Source organism: Akebia trifoliata, chromosome 5 (genome assembly GCF_017979445.1).
Source record: "Akebia trifoliata isolate Shusen 1 chromosome 5, ASM1797944v1, whole genome shotgun sequence".
NCBI classification, from domain to species: domain Eukaryota; kingdom Viridiplantae; phylum Streptophyta; class Magnoliopsida; order Ranunculales; family Lardizabalaceae; genus Akebia; species Akebia trifoliata.
This window is the reverse complement of record NC_141379.1, coordinates 20464746-20471377: the sequence shown is the minus strand read 5'-3', so window position 1 is coordinate 20471377 and position 6632 is coordinate 20464746. Positions and strand designations below refer to the sequence as shown.

At 37.7% G+C, this 6632-nt stretch overlaps 1 long non-coding RNA gene across 1 annotated transcript; it reads left to right on the top strand.

The window, feature by feature from the left end:
• Positions 1-308: 308 nt before the first annotated feature.
• On the top strand, positions 309-2677 carry LOC147401621 (uncharacterized). The gene is made up of 2 exons (XR_015178221.1): positions 309-881; positions 2392-2677. It is a non-coding gene; the product is annotated as an uncharacterized LOC147401621 (long non-coding RNA).
• The last annotated feature ends 3955 nt before the right edge of the window (positions 2678-6632 follow it).

The following is a 6632-nucleotide window of genomic DNA, read 5'->3' as shown; positions in this document are numbered from 1 at the left end:
TCATTTTTGGAGATCAGGAAGTCGAATTATCGCCAAAAACGAAAACGACATCAAGTTTAGGAGTCACCTCAGGCCAAAAATGTAAATTTTTGTTAGAGATAAAATTTTTAGAAATTGACTACACCATTAGATCCGGAACGAAAAATTAGGCGAAATAGAGTATTCATTCGTCAGTTTTGGAGTCCGGATGATCAAGTTATCATCGATCGAAACAATTGACAAAATACCGAATTCGTCCCACATTTTATTTAAATAATAAATTTAATTTTTTTTTTATCTCATCTTCCCCAACGCGTCTAAACAGCCGAGACCAATACGAAATGACATTTTTTTCTCTTCGACCTTCCACCTCAGATCTCTCGTAAACGGTACACTTTCGACGATCGCCGCAGAAGAGAAAAAGGTCCGCAGCTACGTTCTCTACAAAACCCACCCAACCTTTCTTCATTTCACTTTCTATTTCACCCGATATCGTCAAAAATCAGCCGTATTTGGATACGGAAATTTCGAAACTTTGACCTCGGATTTCGTCCGTTTCGGGGTCAAATCGCTTTCCGACGAAGAAGGGAGAAACGTCCGCAGCCTCATTCTCTACATAACCCAACCAAGTTCCTTTCATTTTCTCGTCTTTCTCACCCCGTATAGTCAAAAATCAACCGTATTTTTATACGGAGAATTTCGTAACTTCGACCTCGGTTTTCATCGATTTCGGGGTCAAACCGTCTTTCGCCGTAGAAGGGAGAAGAGACGAGCACATCGAGATCTTCGAAACCACCAAGCCAGTTTCGAAAATCAGCCGCTTCGAAGTTCGGTCCATCTCGATTACCGCGCCAATCGCCTCGATTTCCGCGCACGTGCTTCAATTCTGTCGCCTAGTGATTGTAAGGAACTCTGAATTTCTATTAATAATCATAGATTGTGAAAATTACATTTAGGATTTTATTGGAAAAATTTGGATGTATTTTCGAAATATAGAATTCTTTGTTTATTTCAAAATTCACGCCAGAAATTGCATGTTTGATATGTTTAATTGTATTTTTAACAAATTATACGTGGGTAGAGTATTTTAACGGGTAATTGCCATAAATTGGGTCTTGTGCACTGCTCGGACCCCGTTTTGATATGAAATTTGTATTTTTTTTTCAATATTATTGATAGAAATAAATTGTATAGTTGAAAAATGTGATTTAATATTCAATGAACTCATATTGAGTTGATGAATATCAGAAAATGGATATTTTATGAAGAGATTGAAAACTGTAAAAGTCGAAAAAAAAAGGGAAAAAGGGTATGAAATGGTAAAATGTCAGAGTCACACCCGAGGGGTGATGTCTGCATTTTACGTTGTTGTGTTGTATGCAGGTTGGTGAACGGATATCCAGGGATAATGTTACTGGTTGCATGTTTATTTACTTTCTGTTAGCGCGAGGCGCTCTGTTATGTTATTTATTTTAGGCCGGGTGGCCACACTTGCATGGTAGGAAACTGGATATCTATTCTCAACCTTGTATTGTTAATTTCTCTTTTGTTTTCAAATGAAAATAATATATATAAGTAGCTATTTTGTGAGCTGTTAAAGAGTTTGTGAATGCCTGAAGGGATAGTGCATCATATCATCCGGAGTAGTGTACTATCCTGGGATGTACGGTAGGGACCACCAAACTCATACGTGGTATGGGACGCGTATGAGAGTGGAGTCACAACTGGAATCCGGGTTTATTCCTCTCTATCTTTACCAGTGAACTTGTAATGTAAAGGTGGTCGTATACGAATGGTTTGTATCTTTGGGAATCACATGTACGCCTGATAGGCATAGACGAAGATGATTAGTCAGTGATCACTAACAATCTATAGTAGTCGAACGTTCTGACACATCGAAAAGAGACCCATTGCTTACGGTCACGTCAAACGGCCAGCCTGAGCCGGATAAATGGTCAACCAAGCGTGGTAAACAGCGACCAGCCACAAAATCAGGAACTAAAAGCCAAAAAGGAATTGTAACATCATGTCCCGACTGGGAGCGATCCAGTCGTGAATCCCAACTCTCTAATTCCAATACTCCACCATTGTGTATTATGTATCTGTTGCTTATTTTGATATATAAAATGAAATGCATGTTTATTATTTCCATTTGATCAATTAGATTTGTATAAAAAGAGAATGTTATAGTGAGTACTGCTGATCGATGTAATGTGAGTTTTAAAATGTTTAGTTGCTCATCCCTAGCTATATATACCAGTTAATCGTAGGTTTCTTCTGTAAAACTTTGTTTATTTTAAAATAATTCAGTATGTTTATTCGTTCATGTTAGGAGAGGTTATTGGCAGAAATTGTTGCTTCCTTACTGGGTAACCATTGTTACTCACCCTTTCCTTCTCCATTTTTTTTTAGTTTCAGATCTGAAGCTTGGCGAAACAAGTGTAGAACAAGAGCAAGGATCATCTGGTTGGTCAGATAGACAACCAGAGTCCGTCACCTGGTAAGTATTAGGGCTATACCCCCTAGTGGTGTCAGTTTCTCCAGGTAGTCTTATGGATTCTGTCTTGAGTGTTAGGAATTATGTTAGAGTGAGGAATTTTGTATAATCCTGTATATAATTTTTCTTCTTCCGCACTCTGATCTGTCGGACATTATTAGACGTATATAGGCTTCCGCTAGTATTATATTTTGTTTGTTATATGCAGGATTGTATGTCGTTTATCAGGTGCAGGTTGAATCGCCTTGGAATGCTAACATAAACAGAGGAGACCATGCCGAAATTTCGAGGTGCCAGCTCGTACCTTGAAATCTGACATGGGGATTTGTGTTAGTGTTCGGTGGGGCGCCACATGACCGTTTCTTTTTTCCCATGTGACTTCTTCCTTGTTGTAGTGTCTCCATAGTACTTTGACCAAAGAAATAAACTTGGATATGAGTTATTTTACTCTCTTGTCAAGTATCTTTATACTTCTTCATTAATTAACCATATAATTTTATTCAAACATTCATAAATACTCACATTATTTACTTCTACCACAACCTTATAATCACTCACTAACCATTTATTATCCACTCCAATATCACATTGTTTTCATTTTTTTTCTTCCAATTTCACTCTCTCTAATTCATTGTACAAAATCATTACCAACATAACATTTCAATACTATATAACACACACGTTTAATTAATTTTATATAAAATTATTCATTATACTCTACCTTCCTTCCACTCTTTACCATACACTTACATCCATCATGCTATACCTCTTTTATACATAATCACAATTAAAATATCATCATTCAACTACAACACTTATTATTCACTCCACTCACTTTCCATTACTTATACTCACTTTATTCACCACTACTTACTCTTCCAATTAATAACTACTTGTCACAATACTTACACACAGACAATACTTCCCATCTACAACGCACATACTTCTATCCCTCACCCCTATAACTATCTTCATCTACTCGAAACTTCATTTTTCCAAATTTTTGCAAATGTAAAAACACTCGTGTTGTTCTACTTTTCATCTACCCGTTATTATCATTACCATTTCCATATTGTTTATGTCCTCTAATCCTTACCATCACCACACCCTACCCTATTTTCATCATTCAACACTATATCATTCTAAAATATCATTTACCAATAAATACTTTTAACAATTATTCATACAAACAAATCCACCACTATCAACACATCCTCACTCTCCATAATCCTAACAATAATATCACTAAAAACATTTTACCTTTTTGTTGGTGCTTCGTGAAATTATCGACTTTGACGGTGTCTAGTCCTAGAAAGGGGGGGGGGTGAATAAGACAATTTAAAATTTTTTCAAAGTGAGTGCACTTAGATGGAATAAGGGATTAAGCATACAGGGTTTAATCATGACATACATTCAAATTCACATAAAGTTGAGGAGGCTAAGTAGGTGCACAAGACAAGCAATTTATAGTGGTTCAGCAATTGTGCCTACGTCCACTCCTAAGAGAACCTAATCGTTAGTTCCTTGGTGTTCAATAAATCAAAGATTTATGGTTCACCTTAAACCGTATATAGAATTTTCTTCTAGGCTAATTCTACAACCTTAAGATAGAGTGAACCACATCCACTCGAAATGTTTGAGTTTTATGCTTTGGAAACTCAGCAACCTTTTTCACTTAACTTGAGTCCGCGACTCAACCAAGTGCTTGATTTTGAAGATAGAAATCAAGAAAACTATTACAGTATTTTTGAAATTAAAAACAAATAAGGACAAACTCACAATGATAATAGATGTGGTGAGTTTGTTGATCCTTAGTTCTTCATTTCTTTCTTCATCTATCGCTCATTGCTTGGCTAGACGTTCATGAGTAGTTGCAAGGAAGATGAAGGCAGTGAAGGTCGATCAACTCGGATGACTTGGCATGATGTACATGATTTCGACTTCACCCGAAAAGTCTCATTTTTTTGTTCAGTCTCTTGATGTTTACTTATGAGATTGGGCTTAGTTGGGGAGTTGTTGATCAACACCAATGAAGCCAAGAGCTTCTAATTTATAGAAATTACATTTCAACGGCTTCTTGTCGGTGGCACCTTCATTTTGTCGGTGGCACAAACTAAACTCAACGATCAGAAATGTTACCATTGTGTACTGTCGGCAGCACTATCGGTGGGACCAATAAGTATTCTGTCAGTGGAATATACAGAAAAATGCTTCTACCACCGATAATGCTGAAGTTCGGTTGTTATGTCGGTGGATGATGGTGGAACCGACACTTTATCATCGGTGGAATCGATGACCATTATGTCGGTGGGACCGACAGAAATAAGCTTCTGCCACCGACAAGCTGAAATCAAGACTGTGTTGTCGGTGTCTAGCGGTGGAACCTCTACTCCTGCGGACATCCCTAATTTCATTTGAAATTGAGTTGCCTTTAGGTTGAGCTTAGACCACTAACAAGATATTCCAATTTCAGTTTGTTCTAGAGCTTCACGAGAATGTAAGTGGATTTGATGATGAACCATGTCTTGATTCGTTTTGGCATATGCAAGATTTGTCGTTGGTGTACTGCGTAACAATATGTCTTCATGTATCTTGAACACAATCTTCCAGTGGTTACACCTTGACAATATTTGACTAACTCAGAATTGACAAACCATGGTACTAACAATCTCCCAATTTGTCAATTACGAGACAAAACCAATCCTAGACTACCATCTGGGAAACATTCCCAAAAATATTCCAAGAAATACAAAACCTAAAATAAGAGATTTTACACGAGATACACAGATACAAGGCAGTAAAAAAAACTATTGGATGTTCCCAAGGCACTGAATGTGCCAAAGTCAGATTTCTCCCCCTTACATCTTGGCAGTATACATATATTTCTGCATTAAAACATTGGTTCACAGGTGGGATGCTTCTCCCCCTTTTTGTCAATAGTTGACAAAGGGCGTAATCAACCCAAAGCCAACAAGCACATAAGCACAGGTGAATAGGGGAACAAAAAATGCAAGCAAGCAATATGACTACCAAAGCGAAATGCAGGATGGAAGCAATCATAGTCATGCCAACTATAGTGTGACTGCTAAGCATGGGCATGATAAATGATATAGTGAGTATATAAATGAAGAAGATAAGAAAATCTAATCATAAACCAACAATTACTCATGTCATACAGTAAGAGTCAATGGGTAGATACAAGAGCTAAAATGGATTGATCAAGGCACATGTCGCCTGATTCAATTCCAGAAGTGAAGACACAACTGACCATATCACATAACAGACAACCGAACACAAATGCTAGGATCTAAGAGCTGCCGGAACAGTCATCGGAAGTAGCATGACCGGGAACGCAGGCTCGAACCAGACTTTTCAAGTAGCAATTCATCTTCTTAAGCCTAGACTCCATGCGAGTCTGTCTTTGCACCAGATCATGTTGAATTGCTTCTAGAATAGTTAACCGAGACTCAACGTTGAAAAGAGCAACTGAAGGAGGAACAGGCGGGACAGAGGAGCGGAAGCATCCGGGAGGTCGATGAACATTTTGGAGAGCGTGGATGCTGCAAAGAGCTCTTCATGAATGACGGGCTAGTGTCAGCTGGAAGTCCACAAAATACTGCCAGTTGAGAGATGAGATGTCCGTAGGGCAGATTCCCTGAAATGCGACCGGATCATGAAATTACGGGCTTTGTACCGTGTCTAAACCTAGAAGGGGGTGAATAGGTTAATTAAAATTTAAGTCTATAAATCACCTCACGAAGTTTCAAGTTTCTCGATTATACTAAAATATATACAACGTAGAGATGTACAAGAATCATATCTTTTGAGTTAAAGCCAACATCATACATCATACATCACAAGATAGGCATTTTATCAAGCATTTGATGAGCAAGTAGTTGCATTCATATAAATTAACGCTTAGAGCATAATCATAATGAAAACATACGATTTATAGTGGTTCGACAACTTGCCTACATCCACTACCAAGTACCCTACTCTCGGGTCTTGGGTTCCACTATCAAAATAGAGGTTTATGGTTCACCTCGAAACCTTACACATAATTTTTTAAGCCTAGGATAAATTATAAACCTTAAGATCGAGAAAATGACTTTATCTCGAAATGGGATTTTTCTATCGGTAGAATCCCCAAACCAAT